Here is a 20,641-nt window from a genome sequence, read left to right as displayed (position 1 = left end):
GTTTGGTGATCTGTGATCAGTATTTCTTTACATATATATATATATATATATATAGAGAGAGAGAGAGAGAGAGAGAGAGAACAAGATGGTTTATAAATGATTTTATTTATTTTTGAGGGGGACAAGGAGCAGGGAGAGAGGGAGACAGAGGATCTGACGCGGGCTCAGCGCTGACAGCAGAGATCCTGATGTGAGGCTTCAGCTCACGAATCATGAGATCGTGCCCTGAGCCGAAGGTGGACGCTTGACCGACTGAGTCACCCACGTGCCTGTGATCGATGATGTTTGATGTTACTCTTGTGATTGCTTTGGGGCACCATGAACTGTGTCCATATAAGTGTGCCGACGTCTTGTGCCTACAGACTTAGTGGAGATTCCCTCTCCTCAGCCTCCCTATAGTCCCTGAGACACAACAGTATTGAAATTAGGCCAGTTCATAACTGTACAATGGCCTCTCGGTGTTCTAGTGGAAGGGAGAGACTCGGATCCTTCATTTTGAATCAAAAGCTAGACGTGACTAAGCTCAGTGACAAAGCCATGTTGAAAGCTGAGATAGGCTGAAAGGGAGGCCTCTTGTGCCAGTTAGCCAATTTGTGAACACAAAGGAAAAGTTCTTGAAGGAAATGAAAAGTGCTGCTCCAGTGAACACATGAATGAGAAGAAAGGGAAACACCCTTATTGCTGATATGGAGAAAGTTTGAGTGTCCTGGAAAGGAGACGAAACCAGCCACAACATTCCCTTAAGCCAAAGCCCAATCCAGAGCCAGGCCCTCAGTGTCTTCAATTCTACACAGGCTGAGGGAGGTGAGAAAGCTGCAGAAGATCAAAGTTGGAAGCTAGCCCAGGTCGGTTCTGAAGGTTTAAGGAAAGAAGGCGTCTCCCTAACATAAAAGTGCAAGGCGAAGCAGCCAGTGCTGATGTAGAAGCCGCAGCAGGTGATCCAGAAGATCTAGCTAAGGTAATTCATGAAGTTGGCTACACTGAACAACAGATTTTCAGGGTAAATGGAACAGCTCTCTATGGGAGATAGAGATAGAGATCTCCAAGGAGATGCCATCTAGGACTTGCATAGCTAGAGAGAAGTCAATGCCTGGCTTCAACTCTTCAAAGGATAGGCGAATTCTCTTGTCAGGAGCTATGCAGCTGGTGACCTTAAGTTTAAACCAATGCTCGGTTACCCTTCCTAGAATCCTCGGGCCCTAAAGAATTATGCTAAATCTATTCTGCTCATGTTCTATAAATGGGAAAACAAGGCCTGGATGACAACACATCTGTTTACAAAATGATTTACTGATTATTTTGAGTCCACTGTTGAGACCTACTGCTCAGAAAAAAAAAAAAAAAAAGATTCCCTTCCAAAGATTGCTGCTCATTGGCAATGCACCTGCTCACCCAAGAGCTGTGGTAGAGATGTCCAATGAGATTAATGTTGTTTTCATGCCTGCTAACACAACATCCATTCTGCAGTCCATGGATCAAGGAGTAATTTTGACTTGTAAGTCTTATTATTTAAGACATGCATTTTGTAAGGCTATTGCTGCATAAGTAGTGATTCCTTTGATGGATCTGGGCAAAGAAAATTGAGAACCTTCTGTAAAGGATTCATCATTCTAGCGGTGCCTGGGTGGCTCAGTTGGTTAAGCATCTGACTTTGGCTCAGGTCATGATCTCACGGAGTTTGAGCCCCTGCCGGGCTCTGTGCTGGCAGCTCGGAGCCTGGAGCCTGCTTTGGATTCAGCGTCTCCCTCTCTTTCTGCCCCTACCCTGCTCGTACTCTGTCTGTCTCTCTCTCAAAGATAAATAAACATTAAAAAAAAAAAAAAAGGATTCATCGTTCTCGATGCCATTAAGAACATTTGATTCATGATAACAGGTCCAAATATCAACAGTACCAGGAGTTTGAAAGTGGATCCTGACCTTCACGGATGATTCTGAGGGGTTCAAGACTTCAGGGGAGGAAGTCACTGCAGATGTGGTGGAAACAGTGGAGCCAGAAGCCGTGCCTGAATTGCTGTGATATCAGGATCAAACTTGAATGGACGAGCAAAGAGAGCGGTCTCTTGGAAAGGAATCTACTGGACGTGACACTTGTGGACATGACAACAAAGGATCTAGACTATCACGTAAACTTTGTTGATGAAACAGCAGCAGGGTGTGAGAGGCTTGACTCCAATTTTGAAAGCAATCCTACTGGGGGTCAAATGCTATCAAACAGCATCACACGCTACAGAGAGATTGTTCGTGAAAGGAAGAGTCAACCGATGTGGCAAGCGTCACTGGTGTCTTACTTCGAGAAGTTGCCACAGCCACCCCAGCCGTCAGCACCCACCACCCTGACCGGTCAGCAGCCGTCAGCATTGAGGCAAGACTGTCCACCAGCAAAAAGACTTACTGAAAGCTCAGGTGATGGTTAGCATTTTTCAGCAATGGAGTATCTTTTTTTCCTTAAGGTATATACATTGTTGTTGTTGTTTTTTAAGACCTAATGCTACTGCGCACTCATGAGACAACAACATAAGGTAAACATGGCTTTTATGCGCAGTGAGAAACCAAAAAAATCATTTGACTTGCTTTACTGTGGTATTAATTTTCTTGCGGTGGTCTGCACCTCAGCCCGCAGCACTCTGAGATGTGCCCGGTTTTGTTCGCCGTCAATAGTAACGGGTCCTCACTTATGTCCATAGGCCGATGAGCACTGTGTGCATCCGTGTAACATGATTACCGTGTTAGAATGTTCCACGCAGAAGAAACTGCTACCTCCTTCCTGAAGTCCGTGCTTTTCTCTTCTTCCTGGACAGTGACACCAGCTTCTCCTGCTCGTAGCCGCCTCTGTGTGACAGAAGTCCGGTTGTAGAATGTGACAGGGAAGTGATCGTTGCCACCCCAGACTTGGCCCGTGACAACTCCCCATGGGCACATCTCGTGCATTTCTTCTTCCAGGTGGCAGGCATGAGAATACCTCCAAAGAACAACACCCAAGTGTGGAAAATGGCAGAACCTTCATCGGTCTGGGTCCTTGAGTAATGGCTAACTGTTTACCCTACCAGCAAAAAAATAAGCTTTTATCGTGCTTGTGCTATACATGTTTGAAAGGTTATTTGCTGCTGCAGTTAGCCTAATACACTTCAAATATTGTAAGCCTACCATAAGGATAAAATACTCCTTTTATGTGTCTTCAAAAGGGTTATTTACTCACAGCATTATAGATGTAGTTATTTCTATAAATAAGCAGGACTCGTGGGATTTGATCAGAAAGCACTTTTATATTTATTTCCCACTGCTTTTTTATACCTGCTCAGTGGGAGAAGTCCTTCCTTTCTATGGACACAAAGTAGGGAGAACCTCACAATGTTTCTGGCTACTTCCAGTAAAGGCAAAGACCTATGCTTATTTAAAATTGCAAACACAAACTCAGTTTGGCAATAAACATGTCATTTCCTGTATAATAACCAAAGCTTCCAACTTCATTAAAATGTTATGTTTTCCTCCTTCATTTCCTTGCTAGGACCATGTTGCAGGTGGAGACTTCTGCCTTGGGGAAAGAAAGGGTGGTCAGTTTTTCCTCTATATTTTATCTGACCTTCCAAGGTAGAGAGGAATGTGCACTATGGGGGTGGGGATGGCAGAGGCGTGAGGAGAGATAAGGGGAGCAGAAAACTCTTCATTACCGGCACCGTCAGGCCTACGAGGTAGATGTTTCTGTCTCTTTCACGAGGTTCTTCATAAGTTCTTTGGAGAAATCATATCACTGGCAGTCTCTCACCTTCAGTTCCTTAATCAGGTATATTGTTCTTTGGCCCAACTTGATTACTGAAACTATTTTGTTACTTTTTTGTTTGTTTTTACAGCAAAACCTTGGACTGCAAGTAGCTTGTTCTGTGAGTGTTCTGCAAGATGAGCAAACATTTCTAATGAAATTCAACTTGATACATGACTCATGTCTTTGCAATAGGAGTAGTACATGATGCCAAATGTCACATGATCACAACTGAGCCGATGGCTCTTCTCCTCTCTCTCTCTCTCTCTCTCTCTCTCTCTCTGTGGGATTGTGGGTGATCGTCTCCCATGCTCAGATGCTTGGTCTCAGGCTGCGGTGTTTGGCAGAAATCAGTGATTTCTCAGAACGTTGGAAGGTGCCCACAACTGGCACGAGTGTATCTTCTGTCACTTCGAAGCACCTATGGACAGTCCTTTGCTTTTCCATGCAGGAGTAAGCTTAGGACTGCTTTGTTTCATTCTGGGTCAGGCTTCCTGCAGATATAGACCCTTTCCTCTGCTGCCTTATTGCCAGTTACATTAAATACGGTAGATGACAAGAGTTTATTAATACTGTACTGTAGTCAATATCCATGCGAGTGTATACAGTGGCCCCCATGCAGAAAAAGATTCCATTGAGCCAATAGATAGCAGTGATTCCATTAATGATAGTAAAAGACACACACACACACACACACACACACACACACACAGAGAGAGAGAGAGAGAGAGAGAGAGAGAGAATCTTAAGCAGGTTCCACACCCAATATGGAGCTCAGTGCAGGGCTCGATCTCATGAACCATGAAATCCTGACCTGAGCCGAAATTGAGAGTCAGACTCTTAACTAACTGAGCCACCCAGGAGCCGCTCATGTGGGCTATTTTGAAAAACATCTTAAGAACTCCAATTCTGGCTCTCTCTTTGGTATGTTTTGACGTGCCAACTTTTATTTCTTGCTGGCTGGGTGAAGAGTCAACAAAGGCAGAAACCCTCCTTTGTTCTACCACCAAAGCCTCTAGCCAGCTTATCTTTAGCTCTCGGGATTTCCAGAATGGGATTGAGATACCAGCCCATGGTGGCACCCTTCTCCCACATCCAAGCACAAGATCACGTATCAGACCCATTGAGAGTTTACATTGAATCCCTCTCTCTTGACATGAGGTGAAGGTCAAAAGCAGATACTCATAGCACCACTATCCCCAAAGAGAGTCTCATAAAAAAAATCTGCGTTTACATTCTCTTGTCCTTTACTATATACCCTCAATGTGGGCAAGGAGGTCCAAGAACCACTACACTGGTTCTTATCATTTCCTCTGAAAATTTGCATCTTGATTGTGTATCCAAACCTGGTGTCCAATATAATTGTAACTCATGTAAAACTTCAATTTAACATCCTGCTCCAAAGAGGTTAAGTATGTTCTATGTCAAAAACTAGGATATGAGGTTCTGAGTCTCAGCAAGCAGACGGCTAGTGAAGCAATGAACAGAAATTAGGATTTGTTCATTTATTCAACATTTATTGAGTCTTTATTGTATAATAGCTTTTGAAAAAGACATTAGAGGCTGAAAAAAGTAGAAAACATACATAGCTACTACCTTTATGGAGCTTATAGTCCAGATAGGGAGACGGATATTGATTAATTAAACAAAATGATACATAATTTAAAATAGTGGTAACTGTATTGAGGGACACTATCGGATGTTATAAGACCAAATCAGAGAAACACCTGATTTAGATGGAGAGTTATTAAGGAAAAGTCATTAGGAGGTAGAGGTGGCCCGGTGAAAATTTTGAGAAGAGTGTTCCTAAGAGAGGGAAGGTTGTCTTTACAAGTCTGCGAGGCTATAGCTATCATAACAAGTTTGAAGAATTACAGGGAGAGCAGGGTCCGTGTTTCCTTAGGCGCCCAGTCATGCAGCACCTTGGAAGCCACATGGAACATTTTGGAAACCCATCAAAGGATTTCAAATGGGGGAGGAAGGGAATACGATTTGTGCTTAGAAATGATCACATGAACTACTGCAAAGAGAATGAATTCGGACTGGGACTAAACCTGGAAGAACACTTTTGTGATAATCTGGAAGAAATGTACTTCAGACCAGGTCTGGACATGAAGACAAATGGAAAGAAGAAGGCTTATTCGGGATATATGTTGGAGGTTTACACAAAAGGACTTGGCCTTCAATTGGATGAAGTAAAGGGAAGTGTTTAGGACAACGCCCAGATTTCTGGCACAGGCAAGAGGTGAACAGAGAAGCCACAGAAATAGGAGCCAATGGTAGGCAGGAGTGAGACAGTATAGGGAAAGTCAGAGGGACTTAACTCCTGTAAAGCCACTGGTTTGAGGGTTAAAAGTTTCCATATGCTTGAAGACAAATTCCTCCTCCTGGGAAAGAGAATACAAGAGAGAGAACAGCCATTATTGGGTAACGGTTGCCTGAGCAAAATTAGAAGTAACAATTTAAAGCCTGCTTGCATAAGTATTTTTGTTTTCCGGAAGCCCTAAAGAATGTTGACCATGAAGAAAGGCATCCTGGGATTGTCTTATGTTCACTAAAAAGTAATGACCACAAAATGATGACTGTGGGACCAAAGGATGCTTCTCTACTCCCAGTCCTTCACCCTTTGGAAAAGTACCCTTATTAGCTTTGCATGCCACCCTTTCAGAGAGTGATATTCTTCTTTCTTGTTGGCTCCCTTGTATACAAGCTATTCCTGTGACATTTGCTTGTCATAAGGCAAATGACAGCAAAATGGGAACAAATTGCAAAACCAATAATAATAAAATTCCACCTATTTTCTTTCTTCCGAGTCCCGTGTTCATTTCTATGACATTGAGACTCAAGAACCTGGTGTTGGCGGTCTGGTAACAGGAGGTGGATAAGAAATTCAAGTGTCCAAGACACCGAATTTGAGGAGTCCACGGAACCTCTAAACAGAGATGCTAACCCAACAGTTGTCTAGAAGGTTCCATAACTCGGAAGAGAACTCTAAATAAAGAGAAGAGATTAAAATGTGGGAGTTGGTGGCATTCGCTCGTCACTTAGAGGTTGCATAAAGGAGGAGGAGCCAGCGAGGTGACAAGAAAACCAGAAGCGTGAGACATTATCAAAGCAAGCATGTCAAGAAAGAAAGGGTGGCCAAACGCCTTGAAATTTGCTGAGATATCCGGGAAGAACAGGAACTAACATGTGCACATTGAATTTTTTCGGTATGGAAGCCATTAGTGATCTTAGGAAGAACATTAGGGGAAATGGTAGCACCAGAAGCCGGAGGGGAAGGAGCTTGGAAGAAAGGGTACTGAGTGGGTAGCAAGCATTCGAGGATCCGATACTGGAATGACAGAGTCCCTGAGAACATTATCAGAGAGTGAGCTTCAGAAAATAGAGCGTGGGCACGAGTCAGGAATCAAGCACGCAGAGGAGGGCCTGGGCGAAATACTGCATCAAAGTGACAAAGAATGATTCGGAGTCAAAGGATCCTTAGTGATCCTTTAATGAAATTCTGGCCCTACAGAGAGTAAGCCGAGCCCTAGAAATGACTTTGTTGAGGCCACACAGTGAAAGAATGGGTGAGCCAGGATTAGAATCTTGTCGGGGATTGGAGTCCCTCTACTGCTTTTTCTGCTACCTGTGTTGCCTCCCTCAGCCTGACTATTGCCGGCAAGAGACTCGGGAAGAGGACCTTGGCTCTGTTGTCAGGCAGCCCCCGGCACTCCCATCTGGAAGAAACTCATTGGAGCCGACGTAAGTGACCTGTAACTTAGAACCGGCGAGCCAGGGTCAGAAATAATCAAGCCTCAGCCCGGTAATTTATCAACACCTAGAAGCGCGCTTCCGAGGCTGCCTGTCTCTTTCAGTTGTTCAGGCACGGGCCACACAGCTCTCCCTCAGTCCTCCAGTGGCAGGAGGACTTCATAAATGACATTTGATTATGCTCAACACAGCAGCCAGTACACCAACCGCAATAAAGACAGCAAACACGAGCGATCTCCATAAAACACGGGAGCCCGGGGGGAACGGAATCGAAATCTTCATGTAGAGATCCACGGCCACTAAGGCAAATGACAGCAAAATGGGAACAAATTGCAAAACCAATAATAATAAAATTCCTGCTTGTGCTGCCTGTAAGGCATCAGCTCTCCAATATCACCCCCAGGGAGCAAAGTCACCTCTCCATGGGGTCAGTGGAGGCTGTTAGAAGCCTGCTTGCTGGGCTTCTCAGCTGGAACCCATGGTTGCTGAAATAGCTTTGTGTTCGATTGAGCTGGAACCCTCTAATCCTGCCCTTCTGCCTGAGGGGAATCGCAGGCACATTTAGCCTTATTCCCAAGCCAGGAATATTCCTTGAGACATATGAATTCCTAATGTTTTTTTGATTTCTCAAATATTTAGTTTTGAATGAAATTTTTGAATTTTAATGCTAGAAGAAGTCTTGGAGAGATCATTTAGTCCTTCCCGAGTCTTTTATTCGCAGGAACTGAGAGCCAGAGAAATAGGAGCCTTTGTCCGAAATCACACAGCTCGTGACAGCACTTGAATTGGAATCTGGAGCTTTGAATACACAGCTAACGCTCCCAGGCAGATGCAGTGAAGGAGAACTTACTATTAAACAAGGAACTAAATATAGATGTACTTTTTTTTTCATTCTAGGGGAGTCACAGAATTTACCTCAGGGTGAAATTTATTCTTTTGTTTAGAAACACATTTTAATTTTTTTAAAAAAAATTGGTCATAAAAGGCACAACCTTGGGTCTTATCTGAAAAGGGGAAGTTAAGTGGACTGTATAAAACTACATAATAAAGAAGTGCATTCTCTCAGGGTCTGGAGGGATTGTTTTGATGTGTTGCGATTGGGGAGAGCGATGGGGTAGATTTCCTCCGGAGGAGAGTTCTGGTGGGTTCTTTGCTTGAAGATAGAAGGGAGGATGGATCAGATGAGTATAATTTGGCTGTGGCTTCTGCAGACCTGGCCAATCTGGGGGGGGGGGGGCAATGACCCCCTTGCAAAGGAGGGGGTTCTAGAATGTCGGATGTTGCCCTGATATTATCCTCATTAGCCCTCAATGGCAGGTTTGTTTCACCACGGAGCATAGTGTTAAGGGTGGAATGGATACAATGTATGGGCTTCTGTGCAGTGAGGAGGAGAGGCCTTCCTAGCATCTCTCTCCCTGGAGACTTGGAGGCTAGAAGTGAGAGCAGCATCATAGGAGGAGAGAACTGCATCCCAGGATTCTAGTAACTAACAAGCAAGTGGAGGCATTAACGAAAGCAGGGAGGGATGGCCACCAGCCAGGCAGCAACAGTGGGACCCAGACTCAACACTAAGCCAAACTTACTGGGGGGAGGGTACTGTTTCAGGGGTAGTGCGCGTGCCAGGAAAGGTAGGAGACTCTAGATTCTGCTTTAAGAAATAAGAAATTGTGTGGGTAATGGGCATGAGGGTGACCCCGGCTTTGAATACTTGGGTCAGCCATTTAACTCTACCGGACTTCACTGTCCTCATGCTAAAAGATGTTCATCTTTATTCTTCAGAGTCCCTGTTCTGACTCAACGTGATAATGTTAATGTGTCATAGAACAAACCCATTCTTATTCAGCTCTCTTTATATTTCTGCCTCATGGGCTATCTCAACCCCAAGCCCAGTCCGTGCCGTTTCCATGTAATCATTCCTTTCCCTGTATGCTCTGGATCCCATACTTAGCTCAGCCGCGAGATGGTTCCAAAAAGCAGATGAGCAAAGGGGTTGTGGTGTAGAGGGGAATCCGGGGCCACTCCTCCCCAGGAAGCCAACCTTTCTTTCCTTGAATCTCCCTTTTTTATTTGGGGTTTCAGAATGAAAGACCGAGGAGCTGAAATCTCACCTCTTCTGCATTTTGAGTTAAGATTCCAGAGATATCCAGAGTGGGGAAGGAGCCATGAAGAAAAGTAAAGCCGTTTCAGTCACCAGATACTTGCCTCGGGTCAAAAAGCAGTAGGGATAGCAAAAGAGACGGAGAGGAAAAGCAGGAGTCGGAGAGAGTCCGAACCTCTTTTGCTGGAAGCTTTCTGGAGCTTGTGGGAAAACACAATATGTATTTTGAGCTGTGTACATCTCATTTCACTGTTTAAAGGAAAATAGCAGGCCCAGGCCACAAGGGGCCCAGATAGAGACAGGGGGCCTTGGGGTACACACACACTCAATACTGTGACCTTCTCAAATATAAACATTCCAGGGATGAATAGTTTATGACTTCTGCTGGTGCCTGAGATCGCTTCATAAGTGAATGAATTAGATTTGGCCACAGTAAATACCAACTGTAAGAAATTTGCAAGGCCAGCAAAGGAAAAACAAGGCAGTGGAAGTTTCTGGTTGTCCTTATAAGAAACATGAATGTTTTCCATTTGTAGCCCCTGTAATATATATTAATTTTCATGCTGTAGTTTGGGTCTAAAGAAAGCAAAGGATTCTTACTCTCTGTGGCTGATGCTGCAGATCGTCTGTATATGATCCCTCTTTTCTTAATAATTCAACTCTGACTCCGTATAGGGTGGTGGGGAGCCTAGTTGTTTCCCAGCCCCTGCTTGCATGTAGGGGATGGCTGAAGGGAACAGTGCTGGCCAGAGAGATGTGAATCAAAGTCACCTTCTGGAAGGGTCCCGGGAGGGGTACAGATTCATCTCATTCTCACATTTCCTCCCTTATTTGTTCTTCTACCGTCTTCTAGAATTGAAGCCAGGACACTGTGACCGTGTGACCTCATGTGACCACGAGGATGACAGATGATCACAGGGCAGGCTGAGCAGAAGCACAAGGCAGCCGGTCTCTGCCGGTGTCTTTGAGCTACTGCGCTAATCGTCACCAGCCTACCTCTGGACTTCCTTTTGCACCAAAAAAACCAACCCCTCAACCGCTTTTGTGAATTTGTCTGTTGAAGCCAAAAGCAAGCCTCACTGATAGAACGGCAATTTTTACTTTCAAGATGCATATGGGGAGGGATGAAGGAAGTAACCACCATGGCACGTTTGCAGTGATCGCCTCTGAGGGGTTCCTTGGGCTATCACACTGGTGGCCAGGATTCTCCTTGGATCTGGGCACCCTCAGGCCCAGAGGGTGAGAAAGACTGCCTCCTTCTGGAATTAGAGACGCAAGTTGAATGTAGACCTCCCAGATCACCTCCAGGATAAGATGGTCTATAAGACACGGGAGAGAATCCAAGCTCATGCAGGTGGGCTAAAAACCTTGAGCTGAAAGCTTGCCCATCGTCTATGGGAAAACTTCAGAAAGATAGTCACACCTGTCTCATGGAAGCTTCGAGAGCATTTTTAGGTATTTTCATGCTAAGCATTCAGTAGTCACTCCACCAAATTTGGTGAGGTAAAGTGGAATTCAGAAGTCTGTTTAGAATTGTCCAGACATTTTGGCAAATCATAGATGTGTGTGTGTGTGTGTGTGTGTGTGTGTGTGTGTGTGTGTGTGTATCAGATATATCAGATGAGACCAGACCACTGAAGGCTCAAGGATATACGATTACTGAAAAAACGTGAACCAAAACTCCATTCTAACAGGGTCAAGTGCCGCGCCTGTGCTGACATTAACTGTTCTTCCTACAGGGCACAGTTGCCATTAGGTTGGTAAAGCCTAAGTGACATCTCTACCTTTACCCAGCAGAAGGTGACTCATGTTTAATTTTATAAGTCGTGTCAAATTTGAGAGAGCACAGAGAGCAGTTGTGTAAAGTGAATCAAAGCCCCTTCTCTAGTTCGTTTAATTCCAAGTGATCTATCTGCTTTGTAAATTTTTAACTCTTACAGCTCAGCTTTCCTTAAAAGGGGCATGCTCCTGGCTATTATTGGTAGCCTTTGAGAACAGACAGAGCAGCCCCATAGAACACCAAGGAAACTCCCAGCAGTTGAGCAGTCAAGAGAGCCATTTGTTGGTAAAAGAAACAAAAGTAATTGTGCAAAGCTTTTATGAGCTTTTTGAAACAGTCTGGAAGGTGATGATCTTTCCGACGGCTAAGCTCGGCCTGAATGACAAGGAGAAGGTAAATACACTAACAAATTGTTCTCTAAATGTGTTCGTGAGGTGACTTTTTTTTTTTTTTCCCAAGGAAGCATACTGGAGATAAAATGAGATGACCTTTTAATGTGCGGCTCCCAGTCAAGTTATTATGAGTTGCATTATAGCAAACACCACCAGGAGTAGTGTCCCCAGGCAACCTCCCTGATGTTGCCCCCCCAAATTAATTTGTAGATCGGATGGGGACCCACTAGAAAGGGCAGCCATCACCTGAACAACCCCCATTCTCCAAGATCTTCACACACACACACACACACACACACACGCACAGACACAGAAAGGAATGAAAATTGATTTTCGATGTTTTGGCAGCCACGGGAGACCCTCGTCCCTCCAGCAGCATTTCCCATAGAAGACATTACTTATCAGAGCTGGTCGGCATCAGCAATCTCTCAGATAAATAATTTATAGGGGGAACTAATAAAATAATGGAGTACTTCAGGGGATGGTAATGAGCAGGCAGAAGCAGGGCCTCCTGGGGACACTTTTGGGAGGAGGTATGGATCTACAGCCTGGGTGCATTGTGGGTCTTTGCTTTAGCTCTCCGCTGGCCCCACTCCCTGCCCCCCACCCCTGCCCCCACACAATGTCATCTCTTGTTGTATTTTCCTGTACTTGAAACTCATGTAAATGCTCCTCATATTTCAATAGCCCGCTCCACTCTTTCCTTTTGGTATCGCCTCTCCTGCCCTAAGGTCTCTTTCCTTCAAATGTTCATAGTATTTGTCTTTCTGTGATTTGTCTCATAACCCACGGATACAGCCACATGTTACCCCTTGTATTGCAATTTTATTTATGTTTTGGAGTGTAATTAGACTCTAAGCTCTCTGCAGGAAGGGCACGTTGAATAGTTTCTGAATTCCCAACAGTGTATATAGCACATTGCTTCATATCTACCAGTTGCCTATGTTTGCTGACTCACCTCCGGTTCCACAATCCTTTCAACGAATTGTTCCTTATGGTGTGTGAATCTAACAGTTGGGGAAGGGTCTAAATGTATTGGATTTGGGTGGCAATTTGGAAAAGCAAGGATTTTTGTTTTGTTCTGTTTTTGAAGAAGTATACAAGCGATGCCCAAGAAACAAAAAATATCAGATTATTCTGGAGGAAATTAGCAAAGAACACAGGAGACTCCGATTGGCAGTCAATTAAACAAAAATTGTCCTTTCGAGAAAGAAGTCTTTGTTCCAACTTGCCCTCGGGCCAATGGAATGGCATCAAAGAGAAAGGGCCTTAAAGGCAGGAAGGAGACAATGGGACCCACCCAAGTGGAGCTTCAATGTGGCCCCGAAGGAGGGCTGGCTCCTTTGTTTGATGCTATCTGAATCCTTCCTTAATACCTATGGGTCTTCTTTGCACAGCAGGGATCTGTCACAGATTCATCCTTTCTAAGAAGCAGTTATAAACCTTTTTTTCTTTTTCTTTTATTTATTTTAAATTATTTTTTAATGTTTATTTAATTTTGAGAGAGAGAGAGCGCGAGCACAAGCAGGGGAGGGGGACAGAGAGAGAGGGAGACACAGAATGAAGAGCAGGCTCCAGCTTTGAGCTGTCAGCGCAGGGGCGCTCAAACTCATGAACTGTGTGATCATGACCTGAGCCAAAGTTGGACACTTAACTGACAGAACCATCTAGGTGCCCCCATAAACCATACTTTCTTACAGCCCTGAGCCGGCCTCCCTCCCCATTTCCCCATAGTCTTTTCTTGTTCAGGAAATCCTGAGGTCTTGGGTAGCAGCCAGTTCTCTGATGCCTCAGGTTCTCCTATGTTCTCTCTCTCTGTGATACTTTAGACTCACAGCCAAAAGCAAGTGCGCCTTTGAGCAGGGTAGTCATGATGGATTCTCTTGGAAGCGGGCATTTGAGCTGAAGCCTAGTGGATAAGAATAGCCAGCTAGGCAAAGAGCAGGAGACTGGCTGAGTACCCAGGGAACACCGCTCAGCCTCCCCCCAACACCCCCCCCCCCCCCACTGACCATTGGCTAACACAGGTGTATACTTGTGGGTAGGAGAGCATTGTCTTTTCTCCAGAGGTGATGGCGGGAGTGGGGGGTCTTCCAGGGTCAGAGCCCAGGAGAACTTTAGCTGGAGTGTTATGACCAATAACGAGTGATGATTTGAAATGGTTTTGGGGTGTATGAGATCCTTCAGGAGAAAGAAGGTCTTCAACAGTGCTGAAGCAAGGTAGGAAAAAGACCAGACGAAATGTGGGGAATGTATAGAGCAGCCCCAGTAGCTTAGCCAAGGATTCCCAGGTGTTCAGACACGAGTCTCTTTCTATCCTCACTTTGTGCATTGGATGCGTGTATTTTCCCGTGCTCTGTGCGTCTGTAGTAACTGAGAAAGTCAATGTTCACAGGAAAGGGCAGTGGGTAACCTATGAGTCGAGGGGCAGGGGGACTGCAGCCTATCAAGTTAAAGAGCACATCACCGCTGAGCTCCAGGAGATTCAGGAATCCTGCCTGGTGTTGTCGAGTGTGATCATTTTTCAAGAGAAACTTGAAATAGCTGGATTTGCATGTGAAATTTACTCGTTTCCAAATGCTCACAACGAATAAGAAGAAACACTTTGTGGGCTGCAAAATACCCTGTGAGTCACCTGTTACAATCCAGCTCAGGACTGAAGGTGAGAATAGGGCCTCACCGTTATCTCCTCAACCCCACCAGTGTCAGGCACCTAGTTGTCTCAAATATGCATGGGGGGACAAACACCTGCATAGCCATTCTTTAACCACTGCCGTGCCTGGTTTATCCTAGCATATTTAGTCTTTGTCCGAAGTCTGACATCACGTCAACTTAACAAAAGAGCATCAGTGGAATGAATTTTCCCCCTTTTTTCGGAGGAAGAAATTCTAGTACCCGGTTTCTCTCAAACTCCATCACATCCCCAAGCCCTTCCAGGCCGTTCTGAGTCAGACTAAGCTTCCGAACGCATTCCAACATTTTCTTTCAAGCAGCCATGACCAAGTAGTTATTTTTTCCCCAGTCTGGCATCTCGCAGTGTTTTTATCAAACGTCTTATTAATTAACCTTAATTAATTAGAATTTAAGAGAGCTTTCCAAATCCACAGTAATGTAAAGCTGTCTTCTTTCCCTCGTAGGAAGATTCAGTAGAAAGTCCTGAATTCCCATTAAGAGCATAATATTCTCAAAGCATGTCTGTCATGAAGACTATGAAATTGTTCAAAGAGAAAATCAGGAGAAATTGTCTCTATCAAGTGGCACAAGGCTATTTAGATAGAATTACTTTGTCAAGCCAGCTTCAAGCTAAGTTATTCTTTTGTGAGATTTCTTTTTTTTTTTTGCTTTGCGTATTTTTTTTTTTACCCCTTCCCCTCTCCCTGATTCTTGTAAAAAAAGAAAATCAATGTTTTCTGGAAGAACAGAGATGAGAGCCTTTGGAGAACTCCACCTCCTGTTTGCTGCAAAAACATTAATAAATGTCACCAGCAAAGTTGGGTACCAGGGGAAACTGGATGACCTCATGAATATATTTTCTAAAGAGCTTAAAATGTCCGTCTTGTATATTATTCGTCCCTTAAAGAGTCTAAGAGCTATTGATTCCTTCGACTGCTGCAGAAAGCAATTTAAATGCACTGAAAGCTCTAAGTATGAATGTATAGACAGAGCAGTGCCTCTTCAAAGTGGCTTCTAAATGTCCCCTTTCTCAACGTGGAGAACTGCTCTGCGGTAAAGGATGCCCCATGGTAGGATAGTTGGTGTCATTGAGTCTATTACAGCCAAATAAAAAGAAATTAGTGCTGCTTTTCCTTACAATGATATTAGTGCCTAACCCTGCTAAAATTTATCTGCTGATACAAATTGATTTTTATATTCATTAGTCACCATTTGTAGGTCTCCCCCCTGGGTTTCTAAAGAGGCCATCTTCTGACACCCTTCGTCATTTGGGTACTTATTTAGTTCTCCACCTGCAAGCCTTCAGTGATAGGTACGGTATTCCAGAATGGCACTTAGCATCCAAGTGACATAGACAAGAAGCTAGGGACAGAGATCCAGGTGTTATGGGATATTAAGTGATGCAGGCTTATCTCTGGCAAAGAACTTCTAGGTGATGCTGGATCACCTACTCTGCCTGTTCGTTGTGATTTCCCTGCCGATACAATGTTCTTTCCTTATCACTTGGGGGTAGTAGGAGGGTAACTAATGAATGTGCTCTGAGATTAGCAGTGTGCTTTGTCAAAATGAGGCAACTGTAGGTCTATGCCTATAATTTCCAGGCCAAAGAAAGAATATTAAATATTTTATCCTTTAGGAATTTCAAGGTGCTTTGAGGCTTCTGGTCTGGCTCTGATGTTTCCCCCTGAGAACCTTCAAAGGTTCTCCATCAGCTCTCAGCCAAGGAATAGGAAACTCCTTCTATTACCATTCCCTTATTCATACTGAGACATATTCGCAGGGCTGTACGACCAGGCCTGTCTTCTTGAGTGCCCAGTGACGAGAGGAATCAGAGACATCTCATACGACAGTGAGGGCAGTGCGGAGGGCAGGGCGCTAAGTCGGGACTCAGAAGTTCTGCTCCTTAGTTCCAGCTCTGCTGCTAACGAGCTGTGCAAACTTGGCCGAGTCATCGACCTCATGGAGTTTCAAGTTGACCTATCGGTAAAGTGGGGGTTATAATAACATAAGAGCGCCAGGATGAAAAACACTATGTGAAAGCGTTGTGTAAGCCACGAACAGAAAAACACTGTCACAAGATAGGTTAGTCCCAAACAAATCATCTTTTCCTTTGGGAACCGTTTCCTACTGGTTTCGTCTGGATCTGACTCACGGGCTCCATGATTCATCATTGATCTTGGCTGAAGCTCCTCTTCTAGGTTGTCCTCGTAAACACTCTCACTTCTGCCGGCTCTCTTCCTACCCCAATCTGAGTACGAAAACCCTTACAGGCAAATCTCTCCTTCAGCAGGTGGAAATCCTTTGGTTCTCTCCAGCTACCATTCCACCCAGGTAGATGCACCACCCATTCCGGCAAACATTAGCAACAACCCAGTTGTCGTTAGGATCCAATCCATTCCATTCCAGACACGTGGATGTGTCCTGCATTTGTAAAAATGGTCCTGAGTTAGTTGCCAGAGGGTTTTCCTCTGTACCCTTGTACCAGCCCGTTTGTCATTTAGTAGGTGTGTTTTGAGGAACCATGACTCTTCTGTCCTGCTATTTGCTGCACTTTTAACAGGCTGGACAGCAGCCATACGCCCATGTGAGATCTCACAGGTGACATTGTCTGGCAGGGCAAAAGTCGCTCGGGTTCCCAAGAGTTCAGTGTCAAAAAAGGGCAATGCTTCTCTTTGTAAGAGGGCCTCTAGTCTCCTGTTATACTCGTGGACACACACACACAGCCCAGACTGACTTTGTTTTAGGTAATCAAGGTGTAGACAACTGTACGTTCAGTATCGGTCAGGCCCTGGGTGGGGCTCGGCAGGGATAAAACCATGACATTTGTCAGTCCGTCCTAGCATCCTGGTGATGTCAACCTCAAAAGATTTGGGATACCCCCGCATTATTTTACTTTCCTATGGATTATTTCATCAAAGCTCTTGAACTTGCATATTGCTTTCCGAGGCTCCTTCGCGTCCACGGAGGAACACCCGCTGAACTGCACTTCTGAAATGTGAGTCTGATCGTGTCGTTTCCCTTCTTAACGACTCCAGTGGCTCTGTCACTCACATAACCCTTGGTGTTGCTTCCAGTGGCTCCCTGAGTTGGAGACCGAGTTGCGGATTTGCCACTAGGCCTTCCCGCTTCCCGTAAGAGACCACTTATTTTCATATCCCTGTGTTTCCTTATGCTTTTTTTTTCTGCGTCTGAAATGATCTTTTTCACCTTGTCCGATGACATAATCTTACTCATTCTTCAAAGCTCAGATCAAATGTCACCTCAGCTGTGGAGCCGAGAGATTCTTTTCTTTTATTACCACATACTTATGATAATGCAATCATGCCTATTTTTCTAAAGCTGTCCCTCTTCGGTTAAATTTTCCATCAAGGACAGAGTCACATTCTATTTATCCAGGTATTCTGAGGGCCTGGTTGAGTGCTTGGCACATGGTAGGCGCTCCACAAAGCTTTAGGAAGAGAAACAACGAGGAATCAGATATGGACAAACACTGAGTCTTTTACTGGTTCCAATATTATTATTATTTTTTAAAGATTCGAGAGTTAGCTCCTACTTCATACATACACACGCTATAGTCGGTAGATACTTTATGTGACACAGTTTTTTCACACTCTGTACTCTTTTAAAGGATTCGCCAACACATCCCCTCTCAACTTTTTTTTTTCTTTCCAGATGGTTCTAATCTTTCTGATTCATTTCCATATCTTGCATCCTGTTGATAATTTTAGTTGTTTTCTCTGGAGCTTTGCAGTATTATTTCATCTTTTATAAAATGAGGACAGGTTGGACAGCCTGAGCTGAATGCAGGATTCCAAGAGTGGAAGATTTATGGTTCGTACAAGGCAGCAGCAATGTTTTCTGCCTTATTACAATATCTTCTTGTCCCTGAAGGCCAAAGGCTCTCTTCAGGGAATGGTTCCGATGTCTCCTGAGTCCCCTTATCAAGTTCTAATGATCACTCAGAGCCCAGTGTCCTTTGAGTTTAGACCATCTTTTTTTTTTTTTTTAAGTCATTGTCTTATTCTTGCTCATGTGGAAATATACCTCCACCCTGTGACCTTCACTTGGGTTTTTCCTGACGTTTTTCAGAAGTACATCACAGGAGTTTTCTTTTCCCCATATGAAGAAATTCTCTGTTATCTGCACACTTGGGGATTTCACCAGATAGTCATCCTTCTACTTCATTAGCTAAACTTTTAAAGAAGAGTGATTAAGAGTCTAATATCTTGGTGATCCTACTATTAACATTTCATCACAGAATCCTCATTTACTTCAATCCTTTCATTCCTGGATCTATGCCATTTCTTTAGCTACGAAGAAAAAGGATCTCTTTAATTATGTGTTTTTAGACAAAAAAATCACTTAGCATATAATTTAATCAAAGGCTTTTTGCAAGTGCAAATAATTGCATCTCTTAATTTTATTTTTACCAAGTTCAATTTCTTCATTCAGAAACACCACAAGGATCAGGTAGCTGGGCCAAGTGGGCTGAAGAGTAGGTCTAGCTGCTAGTGGTAGCCAGAAATACATTGCTCGATAGAAAGACCAGGTAAAAAGAAGAACAAGGAAAAGAAAAGGCAAAACAGTGATGCTAGAGTTTGTAGAGGACAGAGAAAGGGAGTGAGTTTAGCGAAGGGGCAAATAACGTTGGCTAAAGTCTGAGAAAGACAAAAGCCCAAGGCTGATGTAAACCAACTAGCAACCAAGGTTAGGAAGTAGATGTAGGTGGTGGAGAAGAGTTTACTTGGATAGCAGCTATTTATTTATTTTTAAAGTTTATTTGTTTATCTTGACAGAGAAAGAGAGACAGAGAGATAGCAAACAGAGAGTGAGAGACAGAATCCCAAGCAGGCTCTGTGCTGTCAGGGCAGAGCCCGAGGCAGGGCTTGAACTTACAAACTGTGAGATCTTGACCTGAGCTGAGATCAAGAGTCAGACGCTTAACTGACTGAGCCACCTAGGCGCCCCAGAAAATGGTTATCTTTGAAAGCTAGGATCTCATTTTTAAGGGTTTGCATCTTCCTTAAGTGCATGAATCTCTAAGGTTGACTTCTGAAAGTATAGGTTTCCGAGGTACGATTTTCCCCCCCACCAATACTGTGCCACTATATTTTAAATTTTCTTCGTTCACTGTTCAGTGATTCTATCCTCTGTTATCCAGTCAACAGACACTTACTGGACACCTATAATTTTTAGATCCTTGCAGAAAACAAACAAGATGGAGAGAGTAGTGTTGTTCCCTGCCCTTAAGGACATCACAATCTAGCAGAGAGGGAGGATAAGACAAATAACCACAGAAGTTGAATATAAGATAGACTAGAATATGTGCTGTAAGAAAGGCAAAAACAAAGTGTTATATACACGGGCATCTCTGGTTAGAAAGTCTTTCCCAATATCACCAATCTCTGATTGTCAAAATAGGACTTTTCTTTCCAAATTAGCTCAAATGCCACCTGTCCTATGAAGTCTTCTCTGACTGCCCCCCCCCCAACCTTTTGCTGACAACTTCCTTGTGACATGGTGTGTGTTTGGAGAGTTATAAGGATTCTAATTCCCAATAATAACATGATGAGTTTATCTTGGATTTTTCTGAACAGTTAATTTTTTGTAACTGTATTTCTTTTTTCTTAATAGAACAAATTTAATATCTGTATGATTTCATCTTCAGACCCTGTCACTTATTAGACCACATGCTCCAACCCTGACCTTTGGTTTCGACAATATAGTCACTTTGGCTAGAGTCAGAGATAAAGTGCATGTTCCCCTGAAATGACTGGTCTGCCATTTGTTTATGATTGACGCCCATACTGACTGATTGGGAAAAGTCTATTCTGACTGGTCGGTCGGAGCCCATGCCATGTAAGCTGTTAACTATTTTGAATATCACTCTAGGTGATAGGGCATTCATGGAAATGTGAATGGGGGTTCAGAAAAGTAGAAACGAATACCCTCGGTTAGGGAATTTTGGCTCCATATAGGGAAGGGCTCTATGATATCATCAGTAGTTTAATACATACCTGCTCAGATCAAATGATTCACTGATTTGCAAACTCAAAAGTTTTTGATTGTCTGATCAATCTAGACATTCTTTTGCATTTATGCGTCTTGCATAAATACAAATTACAAGATCATACATACATCTTGCAACAAATACATATCGAGTACCCATGCGGCAGGGACTACTC

General features: G+C 43.8%; 1 pseudogene; it reads left to right on the top strand.

Moving 5' to 3' along the window:
* Nucleotides 1–447: 447 nt before the first annotated feature.
* On the top strand, nucleotides 448–2,414 carry LOC128778885 (tigger transposable element-derived protein 1-like; annotated as a pseudogene).
* Nucleotides 2,415–20,641: the final 18,227 nt, after the last annotated feature.

Source organism: Panthera pardus, unplaced genomic scaffold (genome assembly GCF_024362965.1).
Source record: "Panthera pardus isolate Hobbes unplaced genomic scaffold, ASM2436296v1 HiC_scaffold_21, whole genome shotgun sequence".
In the NCBI taxonomy this organism is placed as follows: domain Eukaryota; kingdom Metazoa; phylum Chordata; class Mammalia; order Carnivora; family Felidae; genus Panthera; species Panthera pardus.
The sequence above is the reverse complement of the archived record's forward strand: the minus strand, read 5'-3'. Positions and strand labels throughout refer to the sequence as shown.